This window comes from Ranitomeya imitator, chromosome 4 (genome assembly GCF_032444005.1).
Source record: "Ranitomeya imitator isolate aRanImi1 chromosome 4, aRanImi1.pri, whole genome shotgun sequence".
In the NCBI taxonomy this organism is placed as follows: domain Eukaryota; kingdom Metazoa; phylum Chordata; class Amphibia; order Anura; family Dendrobatidae; genus Ranitomeya; species Ranitomeya imitator.
In genome coordinates, this window is record NC_091285.1 from 453,975,168 (window position 1) to 454,001,309 (window position 26,142).

Below are 26,142 nucleotides of genomic sequence, written 5' to 3' on the forward strand. Positions count from 1 at the left end.
TGTTGAACTCATATGCTGATGTAGTCATATGCTGATGGAAGTGCTGTTTCCGCAGCCAGGCACTGACGGCGGTTCTGGTGATGTATCAATGTAGCTGTGGCAATCTTTAACTTACTAGACTTGATATTAGGTCATGCTAGGGTCAGTATGCCGTCCTGAAAATACAGCTGTCTGAATGAGGCCATTATTGGTCTGCCGAGCAAAAGTTTGACAAAAGCTCCCAGACACTATAGACAGCTTTGCCATCATTAGGGCGGCTGCTCTCTCTCCCAAAAATTGCAGTTTTCTTCACAGTCTCGCCTCCCTTGTCTGAAAGTGCCAAAACGAAAAAGGAGCCTGGCCAACAGGGGTTCATCTGATCATTCACATACCGCGTGTGCACTTTCTCGGAGTGCGATGCCAGAGGTGACGGCACAGCCAATCCTCGTTAGTATAGTGGTAAGTATCCCCGCCTGTCACGCGGGAGACCGGGGTTCGATTCCCCGACGGGGAGGCCTCTCTTATATTCTTGAATTTGCTCCGAGAAGCTGATCCTGCTGGCAATAAATTCATATTCAGGGGCTTTTGATATTTTATTGTTTGATTGTCACTTTACTGCCACCAGAAGTCTCTACATTGTGTGATAAATCCATCCCCCCCCCAAAAGGGAATTATTTGCGCTCATACCTATTTCCAGTTCTTTGCGTAGGGGATAAACGCCCCACCCATGGCCGGTTAGCTCAGTTGGTTAGAGCGTGGTGCTAATAACGCCAAGGTCGCGGGTTCGATCCCTGTACGGGCCAAGCACAGCTTTTTAGAGGTCCCGTGCACTCGTTTCATCCCAGGTAGGTCGATGCTGAAGCTTGTTTCTTTTTACTCCGCGTTTTGTTCATAGTGCTTTCTGTGTAGAATTGCATGCCTAACTGATTTGCAGAAGTAGTTGTCCCTATGGTGTGGTGGTGTTATTTGAAGCCTGTAGCAAGCAGATAGTATAGTTGCAGCGTATTTTGCTGTTGACCATTGCGCCATTGCAATGGATCTCTGTGTTAAGCTTGGTGCTGTGTTTATGTGCTGATGGTGTCTCTGGTGCTGTATTCATGTACTGATGATGGGTCTTGTGTTGAACTCATATGCTGATGTAGTCATATGCTGATGGAAGTGCTGTTTCCGCAGCCAGGCACTGACGGCGGTTCTGGTGATGTATCAATGTAGCTGTGGCAATCTTTAACTTACTAGACTTGATATTAGGTCATGCTAGGGTCAGTATGCCGTCCTGAAAATACAGCTGTCTGAATGAGGCCATTATTGGTCTGCCGAGCAAAAGTTTGACAAAAGCTCCCAGACACTATAGACAGCTTTGCCATCATTAGGGCGGCTGCTCTCTCTCCCAAAAATTGCAGTTTTCTTCACAGTCTCGCCTCCCTTGTCTGAAAGTGCCAAAACGAAAAAGGAGCCTGGCCAACAGGGGTTCATCTGATCATTCACATACCGCGTGTGCACTTTCTCGGAGTGCGATGCCAGAGGTGACGGCACAGCCAATCCTCGTTAGTATAGTGGTAAGTATCCCCGCCTGTCACGCGGGAGACCGGGGTTCGATTCCCCGACGGGGAGGCCTCTCTTATATTCTTGAATTTGCTCCGAGAAGCTGATCCTGCTGGCAATAAATTCATATTCAGGGGCTTTTGATATTTTATTGTTTGATTGTCACTTTACTGCCACCAGAAGTCTCTACATTGTGTGATAAATCCATCCCCCCCCCAAAACGGAATTATTTGCGCTCATACCTATTTCCAGTTCTTTGCGTAGGGGATAAACGCCCCACCCATGGCCGGTTAGCTCAGTTGGTTAGAGCGTGGTGCTAATAACGCCAAGGTCGCGGGTTCGATCCCCGTACGGGCCAAGCACAGCTTTTTAGAGGTCCCGTGCACTCGTTTCATCCCAGGTAGGTCGATGCTGAAGCTTGTTTCTTTTTACTCCGCGTTTTGTTCATAGTGCTTTCTGTGTAGAATTGCATGCCTAACTGATTTGCAGAAGTAGTTGTCCCTATGGTGTGGTGGTGTTATTTGAAGCCTGTAGCAAGCAGATAGTATAGTTGCAGCGTATTTTGCTGTTGACCATTGCGCCATTGCAATGGATCTCTGTGTTAAGCTTGGTGCTGTGTTTATGTGCTGATGGTGTCTCTGGTGCTGTATTCATGTACTGATGATGGGTCTTGTGTTGAACTCATATGCTGATGTAGTCATATGCTGATGGAAGTGCTGTTTCCGCAGCCAGGCACTGACGGCGGTTCTGGTGATGTATCAATGTAGCTGTGGCAATCTTTAACTTACTAGACTTGATATTAGGTCATGCTAGGGTCAGTATGCCGTCCTGAAAATACAGCTGTCTGAATGAGGCCATTATTGGTCTGCCGAGCAAAAGTTTGACAAAAGCTCCCAGACACTATAGACAGCTTTGCCATCATTAGGGCGGCTGCTCTCTCTCCCAAAAATTGCAGTTTTCTTCACAGTCTCGCCTCCCTTGTCTGAAAGTGCCAAAACGAAAAAGGAGCCTGGCCAACAGGGGTTCATCTGATCATTCACATACCGCGTGTGCACTTTCTCGGAGTGCGATGCCAGAGGTGACGGCACAGCCAATCCTCGTTAGTATAGTGGTAAGTATTCCCGCCTGTCACGCGGGAGACCGGGGTTCGATTCCCCGACGGGGAGGCCTCTCTTATATTCTTGAATTTGCTCCGAGAAGCTGATCCTGCTGGCAATAAATTCATATTCAGGGGCTTTTGATATTTTATTGTTTGATTGTCACTTTACTGCCACCAGAAGTCTCTACATTGTGTGATAAATCCATCCCCCCCCCAAAAGGGAATTATTTGCGCTCATACCTATTTCCAGTTCTTTGCGTAGGGGATAAACGCCCCACCCATGGCCGGTTAGCTCAGTTGGTTAGAGCGTGGTGCTAATAACGCCAAGGTCGCGGGTTCGATCCCCGTACGGGCCAAGCACAGCTTTTTAGAGGTCCCGTGCACTCGTTTCATCCCAGGTAGGTCGATGCTGAAGCTTGTTTCTTTTTACTCCGCGTTTTGTTCATAGTGCTTTCTGTGTAGAATTGCATGCCTAACTGATTTGCAGAAGTAGTTGTCCCTATGGTGTGGTGGTGTTATTTGAAGCCTGTAGCAAGCAGATAGTATAGTTGCAGCGTATTTTGCTGTTGACCATTGCGCCATTGCAATGGATCTCTGTGTTAAGCTTGGTGCTGTGTTTATGTGCTGATGGTGTCTCTGGTGCTGTATTCATGTACTGATGATGGGTCTTGTGTTGAACTCATATGCTGATGTAGTCATATGCTGATGGAAGTGCTGTTTCCGCAGCCAGGCACTGACGGCGGTTCTGGTGATGTATCAATGTAGCTGTGGCAATCTTTAACTTACTAGACTTGATATTAGGTCATGCTAGGGTCAGTATGCCGTCCTGAAAATACAGCTGTCTGAATGAGGCCATTATTGGTCTGCCGAGCAAAAGTTTGACAAAAGCTCCCAGACACTATAGACAGCTTTGCCATCATTAGGGCGGCTGCTCTCTCTCCCAAAAATTGCAGTTTTCTTCACAGTCTCGCCTCCCTTGTCTGAAAGTGCCAAAACGAAAAAGGAGCCTGGCCAACAGGGGTTCATCTGATCATTCACATACCGCGTGTGCACTTTCTCGGAGTGCGATGCCAGAGGTGACGGCACAGCCAATCCTCGTTAGTATAGTGGTAAGTATCCCCGCCTGTCACGCGGGAGACCGGGGTTCGATTCCCCGACGGGGAGGCCTCTCTTATATTCTTGAATTTGCTCCGAGAAGCTGATCCTGCTGGCAATAAATTCATATTCAGGGGCTTTTGATATTTTATTGTTTGATTGTCACTTTACTGCCACCAGAAGTCTCTACATTGTGTGATAAATCCATCCCCCCCCCAAAACGGAATTATTTGCGCTCATACCTATTTCCAGTTCTTTGCGTAGGGGATAAATGCCCCACCCATGGCCGGTTAGCTCAGTTGGTTAGAGCGTGGTGCTAATAACGCCAAGGTCGCGGGTTCGATCCCCGTACGGGCCAAGCACAGCTTTTTAGAGGTCCCGTGCACTCGTTTCATCCCAGGTAGGTCGATGCTGAAGCTTGTTTCTTTTTACTCCGCGTTTTGTTCATAGTGCTTTCTGTGTAGAATTGCATGCCTAACTGATTTGCAGAAGTAGTTGTCCCTATGGTGTGGTGGTGTTATTTGAAGCCTGTAGCAAGCAGATAGTATAGTTGCAGCGTATTTTGCTGTTGACCATTGCGCCATTGCAATGGATCTCTGTGTTAAGCTTGGTGCTGTGTTTATGTGCTGATGGTGTCTCTGGTGCTGTATTCATGTACTGATGATGGGTCTTGTGTTGAACTCATATGCTGATGTAGTCATATGCTGATGGAAGTGCTGTTTCCGCAGCCAGGCACTGACGGCGGTTCTGGTGATGTATCAATGTAGCTGTGGCAATCTTTAACTTACTAGACTTGATATTAGGTCATGCTAGGGTCAGTATGCCGTCCTGAAAATACAGCTGTCTGAATGAGGCCATTATTGGTCTGCCGAGCAAAAGTTTGACAAAAGCTCCCAGACACTATAGACAGCTTTGCCATCATTAGGGCGGCTGCTCTCTCTCCCAAAAATTGCAGTTTTCTTCACAGTCTCGCCTCCCTTGTCTGAAAGTGCCAAAACGAAAAAGGAGCCTGGCCAACAGGGGTTCATCTGATCATTCACATACCGCGTGTGCACTTTCTCGGAGTGCGATGCCAGAGGTGACGGCACAGCCAATCCTCGTTAGTATAGTGGTAAGTATCCCCGCCTGTCACGCGGGAGACCGGGGTTCGATTCCCCGACGGGGAGGCCTCTCTTATATTCTTGAATTTGCTCCGAGAAGCTGATCCTGCTGGCAATAAATTCATATTCAGGGGCTTTTGATATTTTATTGTTTGATTGTCACTTTACTGCCACCAGAAGTCTCTACATTGTGTGATAAATCCATCCCCCCCCCAAAAGGGAATTATTTGCGCTCATACCTATTTCCAGTTCTTTGCGTAGGGGATAAATGCCCCACCCATGGCCGGTTAGCTCAGTTGGTTAGAGCGTGGTGCTAATAACGCCAAGGTCGCGGGTTCGATCCCCGTACGGGCCAAGCACAGCTTTTTAGAGGTCCCGTGCACTCGTTTCATCCCAGGTAGGTCGATGCTGAAGCTTGTTTCTTTTTACTCCGCGTTTTGTTCATAGTGCTTTCTGTGTAGAATTGCATGCCTAACTGATTTGCAGAAGTAGTTGTCCCTATGGTGTGGTGGTGTTATTTGAAGCCTGTAGCAAGCAGATAGTATAGTTGCAGCGTATTTTGCTGTTGACCATTGCGCCATTGCAATGGATCTCTGTGTTAAGCTTGGTGCTGTGTTTATGTGCTGATGGTGTCTCTGGTGCTGTATTCATGTACTGATGATGGGTCTTGTGTTGAACTCATATGCTGATGTAGTCATATGCTGATGGAAGTGCTGTTTCCGCAGCCAGGCACTGACGGCGGTTCTGGTGATGTATCAATGTAGCTGTGGCAATCTTTAACTTACTAGACTTGATATTAGGTCATGCTAGGGTCAGTATGCCGTCCTGAAAATACAGCTGTCTGAATGAGGCCATTATTGGTCTGCCGAGCAAAAGTTTGACAAAAGCTCCCAGACACTATAGACAGCTTTGCCATCATTAGGGCGGCTGCTCTCTCTCCCAAAAATTGCAGTTTTCTTCACAGTCTCGCCTCCCTTGTCTGAAAGTGCCAAAACGAAAAAGGAGCCTGGCCAACAGGGGTTCATCTGATCATTCACATACCGCGTGTGCACTTTCTCGGAGTGCGATGCCAGAGGTGACGGCACAGCCAATCCTCGTTAGTATAGTGGTAAGTATCCCCGCCTGTCACGCGGGAGACCGGGGTTCGATTCCCCGACGGGGAGGCCTCTCTTATATTCTTGAATTTGCTCCGAGAAGCTGATCCTGCTGGCAATAAATTCATATTCAGGGGCTTTTGATATTTTATTGTTTGATTGTCACTTTACTGCCACCAGAAGTCTCTACATTGTGTGATAAATCCATCCCCCCCCCAAAACGGAATTATTTGCGCTCATACCTATTTCCAGTTCTTTGCGTAGGGGATAAACGCCCCACCCATGGCCGGTTAGCTCAGTTGGTTAGAGCGTGGTGCTAATAACGCCAAGGTCGCGGGTTCGATCCCCGTACGGGCCAAGCACAGCTTTTTAGAGGTCCCGTGCACTCGTTTCATCCCAGGTAGGTCGATGCTGAAGCTTGTTTCTTTTTACTCCGCGTTTTGTTCATAGTGCTTTCTGTGTAGAATTGCATGCCTAACTGATTTGCAGAAGTAGTTGTCCCTATGGTGTGGTGGTGTTATTTGAAGCCTGTAGCAAGCAGATAGTATAGTTGCAGCGTATTTTGCTGTTGACCATTGCGCCATTGCAATGGATCTCTGTGTTAAGCTTGGTGCTGTGTTTATGTGCTGATGGTGTCTCTGGTGCTGTATTCATGTACTGATGATGGGTCTTGTGTTGAACTCATATGCTGATGTAGTCATATGCTGATGGAAGTGCTGTTTCCGCAGCCAGGCACTGACGGCGGTTCTGGTGATGTATCAATGTAGCTGTGGCAATCTTTAACTTACTAGACTTGATATTAGGTCATGCTAGGGTCAGTATGCCGTCCTGAAAATACAGCTGTCTGAATGAGGCCATTATTGGTCTGCCGAGCAAAAGTTTGACAAAAGCTCCCAGACACTATAGACAGCTTTGCCATCATTAGGGCGGCTGCTCTCTCTCCCAAAAATTGCAGTTTTCTTCACAGTCTCGCCTCCCTTGTCTGAAAGTGCCAAAACGAAAAAGGAGCCTGGCCAACAGGGGTTCATCTGATCATTCACATACCGCGTGTGCACTTTCTCGGAGTGCGATGCCAGAGGTGACGGCACAGCCAATCCTCGTTAGTATAGTGGTAAGTATCCCCGCCTGTCACGCGGGAGACCGGGGTTCGATTCCCCGACGGGGAGGCCTCTCTTATATTCTTGAATTTGCTCCGAGAAGCTGATCCTGCTGGCAATAAATTCATATTCAGGGGCTTTTGATATTTTATTGTTTGATTGTCACTTTACTGCCACCAGAAGTCTCTACATTGTGTGATAAATCCATCCCCCCCCCCAAAACGGAATTATTTGCGCTCATACCTATTTCCAGTTCTTTGCGTAGGGGATAAACGCCCCACCCATGGCCGGTTAGCTCAGTTGGTTAGAGCGTGGTGCTAATAACGCCAAGGTCGCGGGTTCGATCCCCGTACGGGCCAAGCACAGCTTTTTAGAGGTCCCGTGCACTCGTTTCATCCCAGGTAGGTCGATGCTGAAGCTTGTTTCTTTTTACTCCGCGTTTTGTTCATAGTGCTTTCTGTGTAGAATTGCATGCCTAACTGATTTGCAGAAGTAGTTGTCCCTATGGTGTGGTGGTGTTATTTGAAGCCTGTAGCAAGCAGATAGTATAGTTGCAGCGTATTTTGCTGTTGACCATTGCGCCATTGCAATGGATCTCTGTGTTAAGCTTGGTGCTGTGTTTATGTGCTGATGGTGTCTCTGGTGCTGTATTCATGTACTGATGATGGGTCTTGTGTTGAACTCATATGCTGATGTAGTCATATGCTGATGGAAGTGCTGTTTCCGCAGCCAGGCACTGACGGCGGTTCTGGTGATGTATCAATGTAGCTGTGGCAATCTTTAACTTACTAGACTTGATATTAGGTCATGCTAGGGTCAGTATGCCGTCCTGAAAATACAGCTGTCTGAATGAGGCCATTATTGGTCTGCCGAGCAAAAGTTTGACAAAAGCTCCCAGACACTATAGACAGCTTTGCCATCATTAGGGCGGCTGCTCTCTCTCCCAAAAATTGCAGTTTTCTTCACAGTCTCGCCTCCCTTGTCTGAAAGTGCCAAAACGAAAAAGGAGCCTGGCCAACAGGGGTTCATCTGATCATTCACATACCGCGTGTGCACTTTCTCGGAGTGCGATGCCAGAGGTGACGGCACAGCCAATCCTCGTTAGTATAGTGGTAAGTATCCCCGCCTGTCACGCGGGAGACCGGGGTTCGATTCCCCGACGGGGAGGCCTCTCTTATATTCTTGAATTTGCTCCGAGAAGCTGATCCTGCTGGCAATAAATTCATATTCAGGGGCTTTTGATATTTTATTGTTTGATTGTCACTTTACTGCCACCAGAAGTCTCTACATTGTGTGATAAATCCATCCCCCCCCCAAAACGGAATTATTTGCGCTCATACCTATTTCCAGTTCTTTGCGTAGGGGATAAACGCCCCACCCATGGCCGGTTAGCTCAGTTGGTTAGAGCGTGGTGCTAATAACGCCAAGGTCGCGGGTTCGATCCCCGTACGGGCCAAGCACAGCTTTTTAGAGGTCCCGTGCACTCGTTTCATCCCAGGTAGGTCGATGCTGAAGCTTGTTTCTTTTTACTCCGCGTTTTGTTCATAGTGCTTTCTGTGTAGAATTGCATGCCTAACTGATTTGCAGAAGTAGTTGTCCCTATGGTGTGGTGGTGTTATTTGAAGCCTGTAGCAAGCAGATAGTATAGTTGCAGCGTATTTTGCTGTTGACCATTGCGCCATTGCAATGGATCTCTGTGTTAAGCTTGGTGCTGTGTTTATGTGCTGATGGTGTCTCTGGTGCTGTATTCATGTACTGATGATGGGTCTTGTGTTGAACTCATATGCTGATGTAGTCATATGCTGATGGAAGTGCTGTTTCCGCAGCCAGGCACTGACGGCGGTTCTGGTGATGTATCAATGTAGCTGTGGCAATCTTTAACTTACTAGACTTGATATTAGGTCATGCTAGGGTCAGTATGCCGTCCTGAAAATACAGCTGTCTGAATGAGGCCATTATTGGTCTGCCGAGCAAAAGTTTGACAAAAGCTCCCAGACACTATAGACAGCTTTGCCATCATTAGGGCGGCTGCTCTCTCTCCCAAAAATTGCAGTTTTCTTCACAGTCTCGCCTCCCTTGTCTGAAAGTGCCAAAACGAAAAAGGAGCCTGGCCAACAGGGGTTCATCTGATCATTCACATACCGCGTGTGCACTTTCTCGGAGTGCGATGCCAGAGGTGACGGCACAGCCAATCCTCGTTAGTATAGTGGTAAGTATCCCCGCCTGTCACGCGGGAGACCGGGGTTCGATTCCCCGACGGGGAGGCCTCTCTTATATTCTTGAATTTGCTCCGAGAAGCTGATCCTGCTGGCAATAAATTCATATTCAGGGGCTTTTGATATTTTATTGTTTGATTGTCACTTTACTGCCACCAGAAGTCTCTACATTGTGTGATAAATCCATCCCCCCCCCAAAAGGGAATTATTTGCGCTCATACCTATTTCCAGTTCTTTGCGTAGGGGATAAACGCCCCACCCATGGCCGGTTAGCTCAGTTGGTTAGAGCGTGGTGCTAATAACGCCAAGGTCGCGGGTTCGATCCCCGTACGGGCCAAGCACAGCTTTTTAGAGGTCCCGTGCACTCGTTTCATCCCAGGTAGGTCGATGCTGAAGCTTGTTTCTTTTTACTCCGCGTTTTGTTCATAGTGCTTTCTGTGTAGAATTGCATGCCTAACTGATTTGCAGAAGTAGTTGTCCCTATGGTGTGGTGGTGTTATTTGAAGCCTGTAGCAAGCAGATAGTATAGTTGCAGCGTATTTTGCTGTTGACCATTGCGCCATTGCAATGGATCTCTGTGTTAAGCTTGGTGCTGTGTTTATGTGCTGATGGTGTCTCTGGTGCTGTATTCATGTACTGATGATGGGTCTTGTGTTGAACTCATATGCTGATGTAGTCATATGCTGATGGAAGTGCTGTTTCCGCAGCCAGGCACTGACGGCGGTTCTGGTGATGTATCAATGTAGCTGTGGCAATCTTTAACTTACTAGACTTGATATTAGGTCATGCTAGGGTCAGTATGCCGTCCTGAAAATACAGCTGTCTGAATGAGGCCATTATTGGTCTGCCGAGCAAAAGTTTGACAAAAGCTCCCAGACACTATAGACAGCTTTGCCATCATTAGGGCGGCTGCTCTCTCTCCCAAAAATTGCAGTTTTCTTCACAGTCTCGCCTCCCTTGTCTGAAAGTGCCAAAACGAAAAAGGAGCCTGGCCAACAGGGGTTCATCTGATCATTCACATACCGCGTGTGCACTTTCTCGGAGTGCGATGCCAGAGGTGACGGCACAGCCAATCCTCGTTAGTATAGTGGTAAGTATCCCCGCCTGTCACGCGGGAGACCGGGGTTCGATTCCCCGACGGGGAGGCCTCTCTTATATTCTTGAATTTGCTCCGAGAAGCTGATCCTGCTGGCAATAAATTCATATTCAGGGGCTTTTGATATTTTATTGTTTGATTGTCACTTTACTGCCACCAGAAGTCTCTACATTGTGTGATAAATCCATCCCCCCCCCAAAAGGGAATTATTTGCGCTCATACCTATTTCCAGTTCTTTGCGTAGGGGATAAACGCCCCACCCATGGCCGGTTAGCTCAGTTGGTTAGAGCGTGGTGCTAATAACGCCAAGGTCGCGGGTTCGATCCCCGTACGGGCCAAGCACAGCTTTTTAGAGGTCCCGTGCACTCGTTTCATCCCAGGTAGGTCGATGCTGAAGCTTGTTTCTTTTTACTCCGCGTTTTGTTCATAGTGCTTTCTGTGTAGAATTGCATGCCTAACTGATTTGCAGAAGTAGTTGTCCCTATGGTGTGGTGGTGTTATTTGAAGCCTGTAGCAAGCAGATAGTATAGTTGCAGCGTATTTTGCTGTTGACCATTGCGCCATTGCAATGGATCTCTGTGTTAAGCTTGGTGCTGTGTTTATGTGCTGATGGTGTCTCTGGTGCTGTATTCATGTACTGATGATGGGTCTTGTGTTGAACTCATATGCTGATGTAGTCATATGCTGATGGAAGTGCTGTTTCCGCAGCCAGGCACTGACGGCGGTTCTGGTGATGTATCAATGTAGCTGTGGCAATCTTTAACTTACTAGACTTGATATTAGGTCATGCTAGGGTCAGTATGCCGTCCTGAAAATACAGCTGTCTGAATGAGGCCATTATTGGTCTGCCGAGCAAAAGTTTGACAAAAGCTCCCAGACACTATAGACAGCTTTGCCATCATTAGGGCGGCTGCTCTCTCTCCCAAAAATTGCAGTTTTCTTCACAGTCTCGCCTCCCTTGTCTGAAAGTGCCAAAACGAAAAAGGAGCCTGGCCAACAGGGGTTCATCTGATCATTCACATACCGCGTGTGCACTTTCTCGGAGTGCGATGCCAGAGGTGACGGCACAGCCAATCCTCGTTAGTATAGTGGTAAGTATCCCCGCCTGTCACGCGGGAGACCGGGGTTCGATTCCCCGACGGGGAGGCCTCTCTTATATTCTTGAATTTGCTCCGAGAAGCTGATCCTGCTGGCAATAAATTCATATTCAGGGGCTTTTGATATTTTATTGTTTGATTGTCACTTTACTGCCACCAGAAGTCTCTACATTGTGTGATAAATCCATCCCCCCCCCAAAAGGGAATTATTTGCGCTCATACCTATTTCCAGTTCTTTGCGTAGGGGATAAACGCCCCACCCATGGCCGGTTAGCTCAGTTGGTTAGAGCGTGGTGCTAATAACGCCAAGGTCGCGGGTTCGATCCCTGTACGGGCCAAGCACAGCTTTTTAGAGGTCCCGTGCACTCGTTTCATCCCAGGTAGGTCGATGCTGAAGCTTGTTTCTTTTTACTCCGCGTTTTGTTCATAGTGCTTTCTGTGTAGAATTGCATGCCTAACTGATTTGCAGAAGTAGTTGTCCCTATGGTGTGGTGGTGTTATTTGAAGCCTGTAGCAAGCAGATAGTATAGTTGCAGCGTATTTTGCTGTTGACCATTGCGCCATTGCAATGGATCTCTGTGTTAAGCTTGGTGCTGTGTTTATGTGCTGATGGTGTCTCTGGTGCTGTATTCATGTACTGATGATGGGTCTTGTGTTGAACTCATATGCTGATGTAGTCATATGCTGATGGAAGTGCTGTTTCCGCAGCCAGGCACTGACGGCGGTTCTGGTGATGTATCAATGTAGCTGTGGCAATCTTTAACTTACTAGACTTGATATTAGGTCATGCTAGGGTCAGTATGCCGTCCTGAAAATACAGCTGTCTGAATGAGGCCATTATTGGTCTGCCGAGCAAAAGTTTGACAAAAGCTCCCAGACACTATAGACAGCTTTGCCATCATTAGGGCGGCTGCTCTCTCTCCCAAAAATTGCAGTTTTCTTCACAGTCTCGCCTCCCTTGTCTGAAAGTGCCAAAACGAAAAAGGAGCCTGGCCAACAGGGGTTCATCTGATCATTCACATACCGCGTGTGCACTTTCTCGGAGTGCGATGCCAGAGGTGACGGCACAGCCAATCCTCGTTAGTATAGTGGTAAGTATCCCCGCCTGTCACGCGGGAGACCGGGGTTCGATTCCCCGACGGGGAGGCCTCTCTTATATTCTTGAATTTGCTCCGAGAAGCTGATCCTGCTGGCAATAAATTCATATTCAGGGGCTTTTGATATTTTATTGTTTGATTGTCACTTTACTGCCACCAGAAGTCTCTACATTGTGTGATAAATCCATCCCCCCCCCAAAACGGAATTATTTGCGCTCATACCTATTTCCAGTTCTTTGCGTAGGGGATAAACGCCCCACCCATGGCCGGTTAGCTCAGTTGGTTAGAGCGTGGTGCTAATAACGCCAAGGTCGCGGGTTCGATCCCCGTACGGGCCAAGCACAGCTTTTTAGAGGTCCCGTGCACTCGTTTCATCCCAGGTAGGTCGATGCTGAAGCTTGTTTCTTTTTACTCCGCGTTTTGTTCATAGTGCTTTCTGTGTAGAATTGCATGCCTAACTGATTTGCAGAAGTAGTTGTCCCTATGGTGTGGTGGTGTTATTTGAAGCCTGTAGCAAGCAGATAGTATAGTTGCAGCGTATTTTGCTGTTGACCATTGCGCCATTGCAATGGATCTCTGTGTTAAGCTTGGTGCTGTGTTTATGTGCTGATGGTGTCTCTGGTGCTGTATTCATGTACTGATGATGGGTCTTGTGTTGAACTCATATGCTGATGTAGTCATATGCTGATGGAAGTGCTGTTTCCGCAGCCAGGCACTGACGGCGGTTCTGGTGATGTATCAATGTAGCTGTGGCAATCTTTAACTTACTAGACTTGATATTAGGTCATGCTAGGGTCAGTATGCCGTCCTGAAAATACAGCTGTCTGAATGAGGCCATTATTGGTCTGCCGAGCAAAAGTTTGACAAAAGCTCCCAGACACTATAGACAGCTTTGCCATCATTAGGGCGGCTGCTCTCTCTCCCAAAAATTGCAGTTTTCTTCACAGTCTCGCCTCCCTTGTCTGAAAGTGCCAAAACGAAAAAGGAGCCTGGCCAACAGGGGTTCATCTGATCATTCACATACCGCGTGTGCACTTTCTCGGAGTGCGATGCCAGAGGTGACGGCACAGCCAATCCTCGTTAGTATAGTGGTAAGTATCCCCGCCTGTCACGCGGGAGACCGGGGTTCGATTCCCCGACGGGGAGGCCTCTCTTATATTCTTGAATTTGCTCCGAGAAGCTGATCCTGCTGGCAATAAATTCATATTCAGGGGCTTTTGATATTTTATTGTTTGATTGTCACTTTACTGCCACCAGAAGTCTCTACATTGTGTGATAAATCCATCCCCCCCCCAAAAGGGAATTATTTGCGCTCATACCTATTTCCAGTTCTTTGCGTAGGGGATAAACGCCCCACCCATGGCCGGTTAGCTCAGTTGGTTAGAGCGTGGTGCTAATAACGCCAAGGTCGCGGGTTCGATCCCCGTACGGGCCAAGCACAGCTTTTTAGAGGTCCCGTGCACTCGTTTCATCCCAGGTAGGTCGATGCTGAAGCTTGTTTCTTTTTACTCCGCGTTTTGTTCATAGTGCTTTCTGTGTAGAATTGCATGCCTAACTGATTTGCAGAAGTAGTTGTCCCTATGGTGTGGTGGTGTTATTTGAAGCCTGTAGCAAGCAGATAGTATAGTTGCAGCGTATTTTGCTGTTGACCATTGCGCCATTGCAATGGATCTCTGTGTTAAGCTTGGTGCTGTGTTTATGTGCTGATGGTGTCTCTGGTGCTGTATTCATGTACTGATGATGGGTCTTGTGTTGAACTCATATGCTGATGTAGTCATATGCTGATGGAAGTGCTGTTTCCGCAGCCAGGCACTGACGGCGGTTCTGGTGATGTATCAATGTAGCTGTGGCAATCTTTAACTTACTAGACTTGATATTAGGTCATGCTAGGGTCAGTATGCCGTCCTGAAAATACAGCTGTCTGAATGAGGCCATTATTGGTCTGCCGAGCAAAAGTTTGACAAAAGCTCCCAGACACTATAGACAGCTTTGCCATCATTAGGGCGGCTGCTCTCTCTCCCAAAAATTGCAGTTTTCTTCACAGTCTCGCCTCCCTTGTCTGAAAGTGCCAAAACGAAAAAGGAGCCTGGCCAACAGGGGTTCATCTGATCATTCACATACCGCGTGTGCACTTTCTCGGAGTGCGATGCCAGAGGTGACGGCACAGCCAATCCTCGTTAGTATAGTGGTAAGTATCCCCGCCTGTCACGCGGGAGACCGGGGTTCGATTCCCCGACGGGGAGGCCTCTCTTATATTCTTGAATTTGCTCCGAGAAGCTGATCCTGCTGGCAATAAATTCATATTCAGGGGCTTTTGATATTTTATTGTTTGATTGTCACTTTACTGCCACCAGAAGTCTCTACATTGTGTGATAAATCCATCCCCCCCCCCAAAACGGAATTATTTGCGCTCATACCTATTTCCAGTTCTTTGCGTAGGGGATAAATGCCCCACCCATGGCCGGTTAGCTCAGTTGGTTAGAGCGTGGTGCTAATAACGCCAAGGTCGCGGGTTCGATCCCCGTACGGGCCAAGCACAGCTTTTTAGAGGTCCCGTGCACTCGTTTCATCCCAGGTAGGTCGATGCTGAAGCTTGTTTCTTTTTACTCCGCGTTTTGTTCATAGTGCTTTCTGTGTAGAATTGCATGCCTAACTGATTTGCAGAAGTAGTTGTCCCTATGGTGTGGTGGTGTTATTTGAAGCCTGTAGCAAGCAGATAGTATAGTTGCAGCGTATTTTGCTGTTGACCATTGCGCCATTGCAATGGATCTCTGTGTTAAGCTTGGTGCTGTGTTTATGTGCTGATGGTGTCTCTGGTGCTGTATTCATGTACTGATGATGGGTCTTGTGTTGAACTCATATGCTGATGTAGTCATATGCTGATGGAAGTGCTGTTTCCGCAGCCAGGCACTGACGGCGGTTCTGGTGATGTATCAATGTAGCTGTGGCAATCTTTAACTTACTAGACTTGATATTAGGTCATGCTAGGGTCAGTATGCCGTCCTGAAAATACAGCTGTCTGAATGAGGCCATTATTGGTCTGCCGAGCAAAAGTTTGACAAAAGCTCCCAGACACTATAGACAGCTTTGCCATCATTAGGGCGGCTGCTCTCTCTCCCAAAAATTGCAGTTTTCTTCACAGTCTCGCCTCCCTTGTCTGAAAGTGCCAAAACGAAAAAGGAGCCTGGCCAACAGGGGTTCATCTGATCATTCACATACCGCGTGTGCACTTTCTCGGAGTGCGATGCCAGAGGTGACGGCACAGCCAATCCTCGTTAGTATAGTGGTAAGTATCCCCGCCTGTCACGCGGGAGACCGGGGTTCGATTCCCCGACGGGGAGGCCTCTCTTATATTCTTGAATTTGCTCCGAGAAGCTGATCCTGCTGGCAATAAATTCATATTCAGGGGCTTTTGATATTTTATTGTTTGATTGTCACTTTACTGCCACCAGAAGTCTCTACATTGTGTGATAAATCCATCCCCCCCCCAAAAGGGAATTATTTGCGCTCATACCTATTTCCAGTTCTTTGCGTAGGGGATAAACGCCCCACCCATGGCCGGTTAGCTCAGTTGGTTAGAGCGTGGTGCTAATAACGCCAAGGTCGCGGGTTCGATCCCCGTACGGGCCAAGCACAGCTTTTTAGAGGTCCCGTGCACTCGTTTCATCCCAGGTAGGTCGATGCTGAAGCTTGTTTCTTTTTACTCCGCGTTTTGTTCATAGTGCTTTCTGTGTAGAATTGCATGCCTAACTGATTTGCAGAAGTAGTTGTCCCTATGGTGTGGTGGTGTTATTTGAAGCCTGTAGCAAGCAGATAGTATAGTTGCAGCGTATTTTGCTGTTGACCATTGCGCCATTGCAATGGATCTCTGTGTTAAGCTTGGTGCTGTGTTTATGTGCTGATGGTGTCTCTGGTGCTGTATTCATGTACTGATGATGGGTCTTGTGTTGAACTCATATGCTGATGTAGTCATATGCTGATGGAAGTGCTGTTTCCGCAGCCAGGCACTGACGGCGGTTCTGGTGATGTATCAATGTAGCTGTGGCAATCTTTAACTTACTAGACTTGATATTAGGTCATGCTAGGGTCAGTATGCCGTCCTGAAAATACAGCTGTCTGAATGAGGCCATTATTGGTCTGCCGAGCAAAAGTTTGACAAAAGCTCCCAGACACTATAGACAGCTTTGCCATCATTAGGGCGGCTGCTCTCTCTCCCAAAAATTGCAGTTTTCTTCACAGTCTCGCCTCCCTTGTCTGAAAGTGCCAAAACGAAAAAGGAGCCTGGCCAACAGGGGTTCATCTGATCATTCACATACCGCGTGTGCACTTTCTCGGAGTGCGATGCCAGAGGTGACGGCACAGCCAATCCTCGTTAGTATAGTGGTAAGTATCCCCGCCTGTCACGCGGGAGACCGGGGTTCGATTCCCCGACGGGGAGGCCTCTCTTATATTCTTGAATTTGCTCCGAGAAGCTGATCCTGCTGGCAATAAATTCATATTCAGGGGCTTTTGATATTTTATTGTTTGATTGTCACTTTACTGCCACCAGAAGTCTCTACATTGTGTGATAAATCCATCCCCCCCCCAAAACGGAATTATTTGCGCTCATACCTATTTCCAGTTCTTTGCGTAGGGGATAAACGCCCCACCCATGGCCGGTTAGCTCAGTTGGTTAGAGCGTGGTGCTAATAACGCCAAGGTCGCGGGTTCGATCCCCGTACGGGCCAAGCACAGCTTTTTAGAGGTCCCGTGCACTCGTTTCATCCCAGGTAGGTCGATGCTGAAGCTTGTTTCTTTTTACTCCGCGTTTTGTTCATAGTGCTTTCTGTGTAGAATTGCATGCCTAACTGATTTGCAGAAGTAGTTGTCCCTATGGTGTGGTGGTGTTATTTGAAGCCTGTAGCAAGCAGATAGTATAGTTGCAGCGTATTTTGCTGTTGACCATTGCGCCATTGCAATGGATCTCTGTGTTAAGCTTGGTGCTGTGTTTATGTGCTGATGGTGTCTCTGGTGCTGTATTCATGTACTGATGATGGGTCTTGTGTTGAACTCATATGCTGATGTAGTCATATGCTGATGGAAGTGCTGTTTCCGCAGCCAGGCACTGACGGCGGTTCTGGTGATGTATCAATGTAGCTGTGGCAATCTTTAACTTACTAGACTTGATATTAGGTCATGCTAGGGTCAGTATGCCGTCCTGAAAATACAGCTGTCTGAATGAGGCCATTATTGGTCTGCCGAGCAAAAGTTTGACAAAAGCTCCCAGACACTATAGACAGCTTTGCCATCATTAGGGCGGCTGCTCTCTCTCCCAAAAATTGCAGTTTTCTTCACAGTCTCGCCTCCCTTGTCTGAAAGTGCCAAAACGAAAAAGGAGCCTGGCCAACAGGGGTTCATCTGATCATTCACATACCGCGTGTGCACTTTCTCGGAGTGCGATGCCAGAGGTGACGGCACAGCCAATCCTCGTTAGTATAGTGGTAAGTATCCCCGCCTGTCACGCGGGAGACCGGGGTTCGATTCCCCGACGGGGAGGCCTCTCTTATATTCTTGAATTTGCTCCGAGAAGCTGATCCTGCTGGCAATAAATTCATATTCAGGGGCTTTTGATATTTTATTGTTTGATTGTCACTTTACTGCCACCAGAAGTCTCTACATTGTGTGATAAATCCATCCCCCCCCCAAAACGGAATTATTTGCGCTCATACCTATTTCCAGTTCTTTGCGTAGGGGATAAACGCCCCACCCATGGCCGGTTAGCTCAGTTGGTTAGAGCGTGGTGCTAATAACGCCAAGGTCGCGGGTTCGATCCCCGTACGGGCCAAGCACAGCTTTTTAGAGGTCCCGTGCACTCGTTTCATCCCAGGTAGGTCGATGCTGAAGCTTGTTTCTTTTTACTCCGCGTTTTGTTCATAGTGCTTTCTGTGTAGAATTGCATGCCTAACTGATTTGCAGAAGTAGTTGTCCCTATGGTGTGGTGGTGTTATTTGAAGCCTGTAGCAAGCAGATAGTATAGTTGCAGCGTATTTTGCTGTTGACCATTGCGCCATTGCAATGGATCTCTGTGTTAAGCTTGGTGCTGTGTTTATGTGCTGATGGTGTCTCTGGTGCTGTATTCATGTACTGATGATGGGTCTTGTGTTGAACTCATATGCTGATGTAGTCATATGCTGATGGAAGTGCTGTTTCCGCAGCCAGGCACTGACGGCGGTTCTGGTGATGTATCAATGTAGCTGTGGCAATCTTTAACTTACTAGACTTGATATTAGGTCATGCTAGGGTCAGTATGCCGTCCTGAAAATACAGCTGTCTGAATGAGGCCATTATTGGTCTGCCGAGCAAAAGTTTGACAAAAGCTCCCAGACACTATAGACAGCTTTGCCATCATTAGGGCGGCTGCTCTCTCTCCCAAAAATTGCAGTTTTCTTCACAGTCTCGCCTCCCTTGTCTGAAAGTGCCAAAACGAAAAAGGAGCCTGGCCAACAGGGGTTCATCTGATCATTCACATACCGCGTGTGCACTTTCTCGGAGTGCGATGCCAGAGGTGACGGCACAGCCAATCCTCGTTAGTATAGTGGTAAGTATCCCCGCCTGTCACGCGGGAGACCGGGGTTCGATTCCCCGACGGGGAGGCCTCTCTTATATTCTTGAATTTGCTCCGAGAAGCTGATCCTGCTGGCAATAAATTCATATTCAGGGGCTTTTGATATTTTATTGTTTGATTGTCACTTTACTGCCACCAGAAGTCTCTACATTGTGTGATAAATCCATCCCCCCCCCAAAAGGGAATTATTTGCGCTCATACCTATTTCCAGTTCTTTGCGTAGGGGATAAACGCCCCACCCATGGCCGGTTAGCTCAGTTGGTTAGAGCGTGGTGCTAATAACGCCAAGGTCGCGGGTTCGATCCCCGTACGGGCCAAGCACAGCTTTTTAGAGGTCCCGTGCACTCGTTTCATCCCAGGTAGGTCGATGCTGAAGCTTGTTTCTTTTTACTCCGCGTTTTGTTCATAGTGCTTTCTGTGTAGAATTGCATGCCTAACTGATTTGCAGAAGTAGTTGTCCCTATGGTGTGGTGGTGTTATTTGAAGCCTGTAGCAAGCAGATAGTATAGTTGCAGCGTATTTTGCTGTTGACCATTGCGCCATTGCAATGGATCTCTGTGTTAAGCTTGGTGCTGTGTTTATGTGCTGATGGTGTCTCTGGTGCTGTATTCATGTACTGATGATGGGTCTTGTGTTGAACTCATATGCTGATGTAGTCATATGCTGATGGAAGTGCTGTTTCCGCAGCCAGGCACTGACGGCGGTTCTGGTGATGTATCAATGTAGCTGTGGCAATCTTTAACTTACTAGACTTGATATTAGGTCATGCTAGGGTCAGTATGCCGTCCTGAAAATACAGCTGTCTGAATGAGGCCATTATTGGTCTGCCGAGCAAAAGTTTGACAAAAGCTCCCAGACACTATAGACAGCTTTGCCATCATTAGGGCGGCTGCTCTCTCTCCCAAAAATTGCAGTTTTCTTCACAGTCTCGCCTCCCTTGTCTGAAAGTGCCAAAACGAAAAAGGAGCCTGGCCAACAGGGGTTCATCTGATCATTCACATACCGCGTGTGCACTTTCTCGGAGTGCGATGCCAGAGGTGACGGCACAGCCAATCCTCGTTAGTATAGTGGTAAGTATCCCCGCCTGTCACGCGGGAGACCGGGGTTCGATTCCCCGACGGGGAGGCCTCTCTTATATTCTTGAATTTGCTCCGAGAAGCTGATCCTGCTGGCAATAAATTCATATTCAGGGGCTTTTGATATTTTATTGTTTGATTGTCACTTTACTGCCACCAGAAGTCTCTACATTGTGTGATAAATCCATCCCCCCCCCAAAAGGGAATTATTTGCGCTCATACCTATTTCCAGTTCTTTGCGTAGGGGATAAACGCCCCACCCATGGCCGGTTAGCTCAGTTGGTTAGAGCGTGGTGCTAATAACGCCAAGGTCGCGGGTTCGATCCCCGTACGGGCCAAGCACAGCTTTTTAGAGGTCCCGTGCACTCGTTTCATCCCAGGTAGGTCGATGCTGAAGCTTGTTTCTTTTTACTCCGCGTTTTGTTCATAGTGCTTTCTGTGTAGAATTGCATGCCTAACTGATTTGCAGAAGTAGTTGTCCCTATGGTGTGGTGGTGTTATTTGAAGCCTGTAGCAAGCAGATAGTATAGTTGCAGCGTATTTTGCTGTTGACCATTGCGCCATTGCAATGGATCTCTGTGTTAAGCTTGGTGCTGTGTTTATGTGCTGATGGTGTCTCTGGTGCTGTATTCATGTACTGATGATGGGTCTTGTGTTGAACTCATATGCTGATGTAGTCATATGCTGATGGAAGTGCTGTTTCCGCAGCCAGGCACTGACGGCGGTTCTGGTGATGTATCAATGTAGCTGTGGCAATCTTTAACTTACTAGACTTGATATTAGGTCATGCTAGGGTCAGTATGCCGTCCTGAAAATACAGCTGTCTGAATGAGGCCATTATTGGTCTGCCGAGCAAAAGTTTGACAAAAGCTCCCAGACACTATAGACAGCTTTGCCATCATTAGGGCGGCTGCTCTCTCTCCCAAAAATTGCAGTTTTCTTCACAGTCTCGCCTCCCTTGTCTGAAAGTGCCAAAACGAAAAAGGAGCCTGGCCAACAGGGGTTCATCTGATCATTCACATACCGCGTGTGCACTTTCTCGGAGTGCGATGCCAGAGGTGACGGCACAGCCAATCCTCGTTAGTATAGTGGTAAGTATCCCCGCCTGTCACGCGGGAGACCGGGGTTCGATTCCCCGACGGGGAGGCCTCTCTTATATTCTTGAATTTGCTCCGAGAAGCTGATCCTGCTGGCAATAAATTCATATTCAGGGGCTTTTGATATTTTATTGTTTGATTGTCACTTTACTGCCACCAGAAGTCTCTACATTGTGTGATAAATCCATCCCCCCCCCCAAAACGGAATTATTTGCGCTCATACCTATTTCCAGTTCTTTGCGTAGGGGATAAACGCCCCACCCATGGCCGGTTAGCTCAGTTGGTTAGAGCGTGGTGCTAATAACGCCAAGGTCGCGGGTTCGATCCCCGTACGGGCCAAGCACAGCTTTTTAGAGGTCCCGTGCACTCGTTTCATCCCAGGTAGGTCGATGCTGAAGCTTGTTTCTTTTTACTCCGCGTTTTGTTCATAGTGCTTTCTGTGTAGAATTGCATGCCTAACTGATTTGCAGAAGTAGTTGTCCCTATGGTGTGGTGGTGTTATTTGAAGCCTGTAGCAAGCAGATAGTATAGTTGCAGCGTATTTTGCTGTTGACCATTGCGCCATTGCAATGGATCTCTGTGTTAAGCTTGGTGCTGTGTTTATGTGCTGATGGTGTCTCTGGTGCTGTATTCATGTACTGATGATGGGTCTTGTGTTGAACTCATATGCTGATGTAGTCATATGCTGATGGAAGTGCTGTTTCCGCAGCCAGGCACTGACGGCGGTTCTGGTGATGTATCAATGTAGCTGTGGCAATCTTTAACTTACTAGACTTGATATTAGGTCATGCTAGGGTCAGTATGCCGTCCTGAAAATACAGCTGTCTGAATGAGGCCATTATTGGTCTGCCGAGCAAAAGTTTGACAAAAGCTCCCAGACACTATAGACAGCTTTGCCATCATTAGGGCGGCTGCTCTCTCTCCCAAAAATTGCAGTTTTCTTCACAGTCTCGCCTCCCTTGTCTGAAAGTGCCAAAACGAAAAAGGAGCCTGGCCAACAGGGGTTCATCTGATCATTCACATACCGCGTGTGCACTTTCTCGGAGTGCGATGCCAGAGGTGACGGCACAGCCAATCCTCGTTAGTATAGTGGTAAGTATCCCCGCCTGTCACGCGGGAGACCGGGGTTCGATTCCCCGACGGGGAGGCCTCTCTTATATTCTTGAATTTGCTCCGAGAAGCTGATCCTGCTGGCAATAAATTCATATTCAGGGGCTTTTGATATTTTATTGTTTGATTGTCACTTTACTGCCACCAGAAGTCTCTACATTGTGTGATAAATCCATCCCCCCCCCAAAACGGAATTATTTGCGCTCATACCTATTTCCAGTTCTTTGCGTAGGGGATAAACGCCCCACCCATGGCCGGTTAGCTCAGTTGGTTAGAGCGTGGTGCTAATAACGCCAAGGTCGCGGGTTCGATCCCCGTACGGGCCAAGCACAGCTTTTTAGAGGTCCCGTGCACTCGTTTCATCCCAGGTAGGTCGATGCTGAAGCTTGTTTCTTTTTACTCCGCGTTTTGTTCATAGTGCTTTCTGTGTAGAATTGCATGCCTAACTGATTTGCAGAAGTAGTTGTCCCTATGGTGTGGTGGTGTTATTTGAAGCCTGTAGCAAGCAGATAGTATAGTTGCAGCGTATTTTGCTGTTGACCATTGCGCCATTGCAATGGATCTCTGTGTTAAGCTTGGTGCTGTGTTTATGTGCTGATGGTGTCTCTGGTGCTGTATTCATGTACTGATGATGGGTCTTGTGTTGAACTCATATGCTGATGTAGTCATATGCTGATGGAAGTGCTGTTTCCGCAGCCAGGCACTGACGGCGGTTCTGGTGATGTATCAATGTAGCTGTGGCAATCTTTAACTTACTAGACTTGATATTAGGTCATGCTAGGGTCAGTATGCCGTCCTGAAAATACAGCTGTCTGAATGAGGCCATTATTGGTCTGCCGAGCAAAAGTTTGACAAAAGCTCCCAGACACTATAGACAGCTTTGCCATCATTAGGGCGGCTGCTCTCTCTCCCAAAAATTGCAGTTTTCTTCACAGTCTCGCCTCCCTTGTCTGAAAGTGCCAAAACGAAAAAGGAGCCTGGCCAACAGGGGTTCATCTGATCATTCACATACCGCGTGTGCACTTTCTCGGAGTGCGATGCCAGAGGTGACGGCACAGCCAATCCTCGTTAGTATAGTGGTAAGTATCCCCGCCTGTCACGCGGGAGACCGGGGTTCGATTCCCCGACGGGGAGGCCTCTCTTATATTCTTGAATTTGCTCCGAGAAGCTGATCCTGCTGGCAATAAATTCATATTCAGGGGCTTTTGATATTTTATTGTTTGATTGTCACTTTACTGCCACCAGAAGTCTCTACATTGTGTGATAAATCCATCCCCCCCCCAAAAGGGAATTATTTGCGCTCATACCTATTTCCAGTTCTTTGCGTAGGGGATAAACGCCCCACCCATGGCCGGTTAGCTCAGTTGGTTAGAGCGTGGTGCTAATAACGCCAAGGTCGCGGGTTCGATCCCCGTACGGGCCAAGCACAGCTTTTTAGAGGTCCCGTGCACTCGTTTCATCCCAGGTAGGTCGATGCTGAAGCTTGTTTCTTTTTACTCCGCGTTTTGTTCATAGTGCTTTCTGTGTAGAATTGCATGCCTAACTGATTTGCAGAAGTAGTTGTCCCTATGGTGTGGTGGTGTTATTTGAAGCCTGTAGCAAGCAGATAGTATAGTTGCAGCGTATTTTGCTGTTGACCATTGCGCCATTGCAATGGATCTCTGTGTTAAGCTTGGTGCTGTGTTTATGTGCTGATGGTGTCTCTGGTGCTGTATTCATGTACTGATGATGGGTCTTGTGTTGAACTCATATGCTGATGTAGTCATATGCTGATGGAAGTGCTGTTTCCGCAGCCAGGCACTGACGGCGGTTCTGGTGATGTATCAATGTAGCTGTGGCAATCTTTAACTTACTAGACTTGATATTAGGTCATGCTAGGGTCAGTATGCCGTCCTGAAAATACAGCTGTCTGAATGAGGCCATTATTGGTCTGCCGAGCAAAAGTTTGACAAAAGCTCCCAGACACTATAGACAGCTTTGCCATCATTAGGGCGGCTGCTCTCTCTCCCAAAAATTGCAGTTTTCTTCACAGTCTCGCCTCCCTTGTCTGAAAGTGCCAAAACGAAAAAGGAGCCTGGCCAACAGGGGTTCATCTGATCATTCACATACCGCGTGTGCACTTTCTCGGAGTGCGATGCCAGAGGTGACGGCACAGCCAATCCTCGTTAGTATAGTGGTAAGTATCCCCGCCTGTCACGCGGGAGACCGGGGTTCGATTCCCCGACGGGGAGGCCTCTCTTATATTCTTGAATTTGCTCCGAGAAGCTGATCCTGCTGGCAATAAATTCATATTCAGGGGCTTTTGATATTTTATTGTTTGATTGTCACTTTACTGCCACCAGAAGTCTCTACATTGTGTGATAAATCCATCCCCCCCCCAAAAGGGAATTATTTGCGCTCATACCTATTTCCAGTTCTTTGCGTAGGGGATAAACGCCCCACCCATGGCCGGTTAGCTCAGTTGGTTAGAGCGTGGTGCTAATAACGCCAAGGTCGCGGGTTCGATCCCCGTACGGGCCAAGCACAGCTTTTTAGAGGTCCCGTGCACTCGTTTCATCCCAGGTAGGTCGATGCTGAAGCTTGTTTCTTTTTACTCCGCGTTTTGTTCATAGTGCTTTCTGTGTAGAATTGCATGCCTAACTGATTTGCAGAAGTAGTTGTCCCTATGGTGTGGTGGTGTTATTTGAAGCCTGTAGCAAGCAGATAGTATAGTTGCAGCGTATTTTGCTGTTGACCATTGCGCCATTGCAATGGATCTCTGTGTTAAGCTTGGTGCTGTGTTTATGTGCTGATGGTGTCTCTGGTGCTGTATTCATGTACTGATGATGGGTCTTGTGTTGAACTCATATGCTGATGTAGTCATATGCTGATGGAAGTGCTGTTTCCGCAGCCAGGCACTGACGGCGGTTCTGGTGATGTATCAATGTAGCTGTGGCAATCTTTAACTTACTAGACTTGATATTAGGTCATGCTAGGGTCAGTATGCCGTCCTGAAAATACAGCTGTCTGAATGAGGCCATTATTGGTCTGCCGAGCAAAAGTTTGACAAAAGCTCCCAGACACTATAGACAGCTTTGCCATCATTAGGGCGGCTGCTCTCTCTCCCAAAAATTGCAGTTTTCTTCACAGTCTCGCCTCCCTTGTCTGAAAGTGCCAAAACGAAAAAGGAGCCTGGCCAACAGGGGTTCATCTGATCATTCACATACCGCGTGTGCACTTTCTCGGAGTGCGATGCCAGAGGTGACGGCACAGCCAATCCTCGTTAGTATAGTGGTAAGTATCCCCGCCTGTCACGCGGGAGACCGGGGTTCGATTCCCCGACGGGGAGGCCTCTCTTATATTCTTGAATTTGCTCCGAGAAGCTGATCCTGCTGGCAATAAATTCATATTCAGGGGCTTTTGATATTTTATTGTTTGATTGTCACTTTACTGCCACCAGAAGTCTCTACATTGTGTGATAAATCCATCCCCCCCCCAAAAGGGAATTATTTGCGCTCATACCTATTTCCAGTTCTTTGCGTAGGGGATAAACGCCCCACCCATGGCCGGTTAGCTCAGTTGGTTAGAGCGTGGTGCTAATAACGCCAAGGTCGCGGGTTCGATCCCCGTACGGGCCAAGCACAGCTTTTTAGAGGTCCCGTGCACTCGTTTCATCCCAGGTAGGTCGATGCTGAAGCTTGTTTCTTTTTACTCCGCGTTTTGTTCATAGTGCTTTCTGTGTAGAATTGCATGCCTAACTGATT

The 26,142-nt window shown here is 47.8% G+C and overlaps 46 non-coding genes across 46 annotated transcripts; all 46 read left to right on the top strand.

Moving 5' to 3' along the window:
• Window positions 1–421: 421 nt before the first annotated feature.
• Window positions 422–493, top strand: TRNAD-GUC (transfer RNA aspartic acid (anticodon GUC)). The gene has a single exon. It is a non-coding gene; the product is annotated as a tRNA-Asp (tRNA).
• A 1,025-nt stretch (window positions 494–1,518) lies between these two features.
• On the top strand, window positions 1,519–1,590 carry TRNAD-GUC (transfer RNA aspartic acid (anticodon GUC)). Its single transcript has one exon. It is a non-coding gene; the product is annotated as a tRNA-Asp (tRNA).
• Window positions 1,591–1,805: 215 nt separating this feature from the next.
• On the top strand, window positions 1,806–1,879 carry TRNAI-AAU (transfer RNA isoleucine (anticodon AAU)). Its single transcript has one exon. It is a non-coding gene; the product is annotated as a tRNA-Ile (tRNA).
• A 736-nt stretch (window positions 1,880–2,615) lies between these two features.
• TRNAD-GUC (transfer RNA aspartic acid (anticodon GUC)) lies at window positions 2,616–2,687 on the top strand. Its single transcript has one exon. It is a non-coding gene; the product is annotated as a tRNA-Asp (tRNA).
• A 215-nt stretch (window positions 2,688–2,902) lies between these two features.
• On the top strand, window positions 2,903–2,976 carry TRNAI-AAU (transfer RNA isoleucine (anticodon AAU)). The gene has a single exon. It is a non-coding gene; the product is annotated as a tRNA-Ile (tRNA).
• Window positions 2,977–3,712: 736 nt separating this feature from the next.
• TRNAD-GUC (transfer RNA aspartic acid (anticodon GUC)) lies at window positions 3,713–3,784 on the top strand. Its single transcript has one exon. It is a non-coding gene; the product is annotated as a tRNA-Asp (tRNA).
• A 215-nt stretch (window positions 3,785–3,999) lies between these two features.
• TRNAI-AAU (transfer RNA isoleucine (anticodon AAU)) lies at window positions 4,000–4,073 on the top strand. Its single transcript has one exon. It is a non-coding gene; the product is annotated as a tRNA-Ile (tRNA).
• Window positions 4,074–4,809: 736 nt separating this feature from the next.
• Window positions 4,810–4,881, top strand: TRNAD-GUC (transfer RNA aspartic acid (anticodon GUC)). The gene has a single exon. It is a non-coding gene; the product is annotated as a tRNA-Asp (tRNA).
• A 215-nt stretch (window positions 4,882–5,096) lies between these two features.
• On the top strand, window positions 5,097–5,170 carry TRNAI-AAU (transfer RNA isoleucine (anticodon AAU)). The gene has a single exon. It is a non-coding gene; the product is annotated as a tRNA-Ile (tRNA).
• Window positions 5,171–5,906: 736 nt separating this feature from the next.
• TRNAD-GUC (transfer RNA aspartic acid (anticodon GUC)) lies at window positions 5,907–5,978 on the top strand. Its single transcript has one exon. It is a non-coding gene; the product is annotated as a tRNA-Asp (tRNA).
• Window positions 5,979–6,193: 215 nt separating this feature from the next.
• TRNAI-AAU (transfer RNA isoleucine (anticodon AAU)) lies at window positions 6,194–6,267 on the top strand. Its single transcript has one exon. It is a non-coding gene; the product is annotated as a tRNA-Ile (tRNA).
• Window positions 6,268–7,003: 736 nt separating this feature from the next.
• Window positions 7,004–7,075, top strand: TRNAD-GUC (transfer RNA aspartic acid (anticodon GUC)). The gene has a single exon. It is a non-coding gene; the product is annotated as a tRNA-Asp (tRNA).
• A 216-nt stretch (window positions 7,076–7,291) lies between these two features.
• Window positions 7,292–7,365, top strand: TRNAI-AAU (transfer RNA isoleucine (anticodon AAU)). The gene has a single exon. It is a non-coding gene; the product is annotated as a tRNA-Ile (tRNA).
• Window positions 7,366–8,101: 736 nt separating this feature from the next.
• TRNAD-GUC (transfer RNA aspartic acid (anticodon GUC)) lies at window positions 8,102–8,173 on the top strand. The gene has a single exon. It is a non-coding gene; the product is annotated as a tRNA-Asp (tRNA).
• Window positions 8,174–8,388: 215 nt separating this feature from the next.
• Window positions 8,389–8,462, top strand: TRNAI-AAU (transfer RNA isoleucine (anticodon AAU)). The gene has a single exon. It is a non-coding gene; the product is annotated as a tRNA-Ile (tRNA).
• A 736-nt stretch (window positions 8,463–9,198) lies between these two features.
• Window positions 9,199–9,270, top strand: TRNAD-GUC (transfer RNA aspartic acid (anticodon GUC)). The gene has a single exon. It is a non-coding gene; the product is annotated as a tRNA-Asp (tRNA).
• A 215-nt stretch (window positions 9,271–9,485) lies between these two features.
• On the top strand, window positions 9,486–9,559 carry TRNAI-AAU (transfer RNA isoleucine (anticodon AAU)). The gene has a single exon. It is a non-coding gene; the product is annotated as a tRNA-Ile (tRNA).
• A 736-nt stretch (window positions 9,560–10,295) lies between these two features.
• TRNAD-GUC (transfer RNA aspartic acid (anticodon GUC)) lies at window positions 10,296–10,367 on the top strand. The gene has a single exon. It is a non-coding gene; the product is annotated as a tRNA-Asp (tRNA).
• Window positions 10,368–10,582: 215 nt separating this feature from the next.
• Window positions 10,583–10,656, top strand: TRNAI-AAU (transfer RNA isoleucine (anticodon AAU)). Its single transcript has one exon. It is a non-coding gene; the product is annotated as a tRNA-Ile (tRNA).
• A 736-nt stretch (window positions 10,657–11,392) lies between these two features.
• TRNAD-GUC (transfer RNA aspartic acid (anticodon GUC)) lies at window positions 11,393–11,464 on the top strand. The gene has a single exon. It is a non-coding gene; the product is annotated as a tRNA-Asp (tRNA).
• A 1,025-nt stretch (window positions 11,465–12,489) lies between these two features.
• On the top strand, window positions 12,490–12,561 carry TRNAD-GUC (transfer RNA aspartic acid (anticodon GUC)). Its single transcript has one exon. It is a non-coding gene; the product is annotated as a tRNA-Asp (tRNA).
• A 215-nt stretch (window positions 12,562–12,776) lies between these two features.
• On the top strand, window positions 12,777–12,850 carry TRNAI-AAU (transfer RNA isoleucine (anticodon AAU)). Its single transcript has one exon. It is a non-coding gene; the product is annotated as a tRNA-Ile (tRNA).
• Window positions 12,851–13,586: 736 nt separating this feature from the next.
• Window positions 13,587–13,658, top strand: TRNAD-GUC (transfer RNA aspartic acid (anticodon GUC)). Its single transcript has one exon. It is a non-coding gene; the product is annotated as a tRNA-Asp (tRNA).
• A 215-nt stretch (window positions 13,659–13,873) lies between these two features.
• On the top strand, window positions 13,874–13,947 carry TRNAI-AAU (transfer RNA isoleucine (anticodon AAU)). Its single transcript has one exon. It is a non-coding gene; the product is annotated as a tRNA-Ile (tRNA).
• Window positions 13,948–14,683: 736 nt separating this feature from the next.
• On the top strand, window positions 14,684–14,755 carry TRNAD-GUC (transfer RNA aspartic acid (anticodon GUC)). The gene has a single exon. It is a non-coding gene; the product is annotated as a tRNA-Asp (tRNA).
• Window positions 14,756–14,971: 216 nt separating this feature from the next.
• On the top strand, window positions 14,972–15,045 carry TRNAI-AAU (transfer RNA isoleucine (anticodon AAU)). The gene has a single exon. It is a non-coding gene; the product is annotated as a tRNA-Ile (tRNA).
• A 736-nt stretch (window positions 15,046–15,781) lies between these two features.
• TRNAD-GUC (transfer RNA aspartic acid (anticodon GUC)) lies at window positions 15,782–15,853 on the top strand. The gene has a single exon. It is a non-coding gene; the product is annotated as a tRNA-Asp (tRNA).
• Window positions 15,854–16,068: 215 nt separating this feature from the next.
• On the top strand, window positions 16,069–16,142 carry TRNAI-AAU (transfer RNA isoleucine (anticodon AAU)). The gene has a single exon. It is a non-coding gene; the product is annotated as a tRNA-Ile (tRNA).
• Window positions 16,143–16,878: 736 nt separating this feature from the next.
• On the top strand, window positions 16,879–16,950 carry TRNAD-GUC (transfer RNA aspartic acid (anticodon GUC)). The gene has a single exon. It is a non-coding gene; the product is annotated as a tRNA-Asp (tRNA).
• Window positions 16,951–17,165: 215 nt separating this feature from the next.
• On the top strand, window positions 17,166–17,239 carry TRNAI-AAU (transfer RNA isoleucine (anticodon AAU)). The gene has a single exon. It is a non-coding gene; the product is annotated as a tRNA-Ile (tRNA).
• Window positions 17,240–17,975: 736 nt separating this feature from the next.
• Window positions 17,976–18,047, top strand: TRNAD-GUC (transfer RNA aspartic acid (anticodon GUC)). The gene has a single exon. It is a non-coding gene; the product is annotated as a tRNA-Asp (tRNA).
• A 215-nt stretch (window positions 18,048–18,262) lies between these two features.
• On the top strand, window positions 18,263–18,336 carry TRNAI-AAU (transfer RNA isoleucine (anticodon AAU)). Its single transcript has one exon. It is a non-coding gene; the product is annotated as a tRNA-Ile (tRNA).
• Window positions 18,337–19,072: 736 nt separating this feature from the next.
• TRNAD-GUC (transfer RNA aspartic acid (anticodon GUC)) lies at window positions 19,073–19,144 on the top strand. Its single transcript has one exon. It is a non-coding gene; the product is annotated as a tRNA-Asp (tRNA).
• A 215-nt stretch (window positions 19,145–19,359) lies between these two features.
• TRNAI-AAU (transfer RNA isoleucine (anticodon AAU)) lies at window positions 19,360–19,433 on the top strand. The gene has a single exon. It is a non-coding gene; the product is annotated as a tRNA-Ile (tRNA).
• A 736-nt stretch (window positions 19,434–20,169) lies between these two features.
• TRNAD-GUC (transfer RNA aspartic acid (anticodon GUC)) lies at window positions 20,170–20,241 on the top strand. Its single transcript has one exon. It is a non-coding gene; the product is annotated as a tRNA-Asp (tRNA).
• A 215-nt stretch (window positions 20,242–20,456) lies between these two features.
• On the top strand, window positions 20,457–20,530 carry TRNAI-AAU (transfer RNA isoleucine (anticodon AAU)). The gene has a single exon. It is a non-coding gene; the product is annotated as a tRNA-Ile (tRNA).
• Window positions 20,531–21,266: 736 nt separating this feature from the next.
• Window positions 21,267–21,338, top strand: TRNAD-GUC (transfer RNA aspartic acid (anticodon GUC)). Its single transcript has one exon. It is a non-coding gene; the product is annotated as a tRNA-Asp (tRNA).
• A 216-nt stretch (window positions 21,339–21,554) lies between these two features.
• Window positions 21,555–21,628, top strand: TRNAI-AAU (transfer RNA isoleucine (anticodon AAU)). Its single transcript has one exon. It is a non-coding gene; the product is annotated as a tRNA-Ile (tRNA).
• Window positions 21,629–22,364: 736 nt separating this feature from the next.
• Window positions 22,365–22,436, top strand: TRNAD-GUC (transfer RNA aspartic acid (anticodon GUC)). The gene has a single exon. It is a non-coding gene; the product is annotated as a tRNA-Asp (tRNA).
• A 215-nt stretch (window positions 22,437–22,651) lies between these two features.
• Window positions 22,652–22,725, top strand: TRNAI-AAU (transfer RNA isoleucine (anticodon AAU)). The gene has a single exon. It is a non-coding gene; the product is annotated as a tRNA-Ile (tRNA).
• A 736-nt stretch (window positions 22,726–23,461) lies between these two features.
• TRNAD-GUC (transfer RNA aspartic acid (anticodon GUC)) lies at window positions 23,462–23,533 on the top strand. The gene has a single exon. It is a non-coding gene; the product is annotated as a tRNA-Asp (tRNA).
• Window positions 23,534–23,748: 215 nt separating this feature from the next.
• Window positions 23,749–23,822, top strand: TRNAI-AAU (transfer RNA isoleucine (anticodon AAU)). Its single transcript has one exon. It is a non-coding gene; the product is annotated as a tRNA-Ile (tRNA).
• Window positions 23,823–24,558: 736 nt separating this feature from the next.
• TRNAD-GUC (transfer RNA aspartic acid (anticodon GUC)) lies at window positions 24,559–24,630 on the top strand. The gene has a single exon. It is a non-coding gene; the product is annotated as a tRNA-Asp (tRNA).
• A 215-nt stretch (window positions 24,631–24,845) lies between these two features.
• Window positions 24,846–24,919, top strand: TRNAI-AAU (transfer RNA isoleucine (anticodon AAU)). The gene has a single exon. It is a non-coding gene; the product is annotated as a tRNA-Ile (tRNA).
• A 736-nt stretch (window positions 24,920–25,655) lies between these two features.
• On the top strand, window positions 25,656–25,727 carry TRNAD-GUC (transfer RNA aspartic acid (anticodon GUC)). The gene has a single exon. It is a non-coding gene; the product is annotated as a tRNA-Asp (tRNA).
• Window positions 25,728–25,942: 215 nt separating this feature from the next.
• TRNAI-AAU (transfer RNA isoleucine (anticodon AAU)) lies at window positions 25,943–26,016 on the top strand. Its single transcript has one exon. It is a non-coding gene; the product is annotated as a tRNA-Ile (tRNA).
• Window positions 26,017–26,142: the final 126 nt, after the last annotated feature.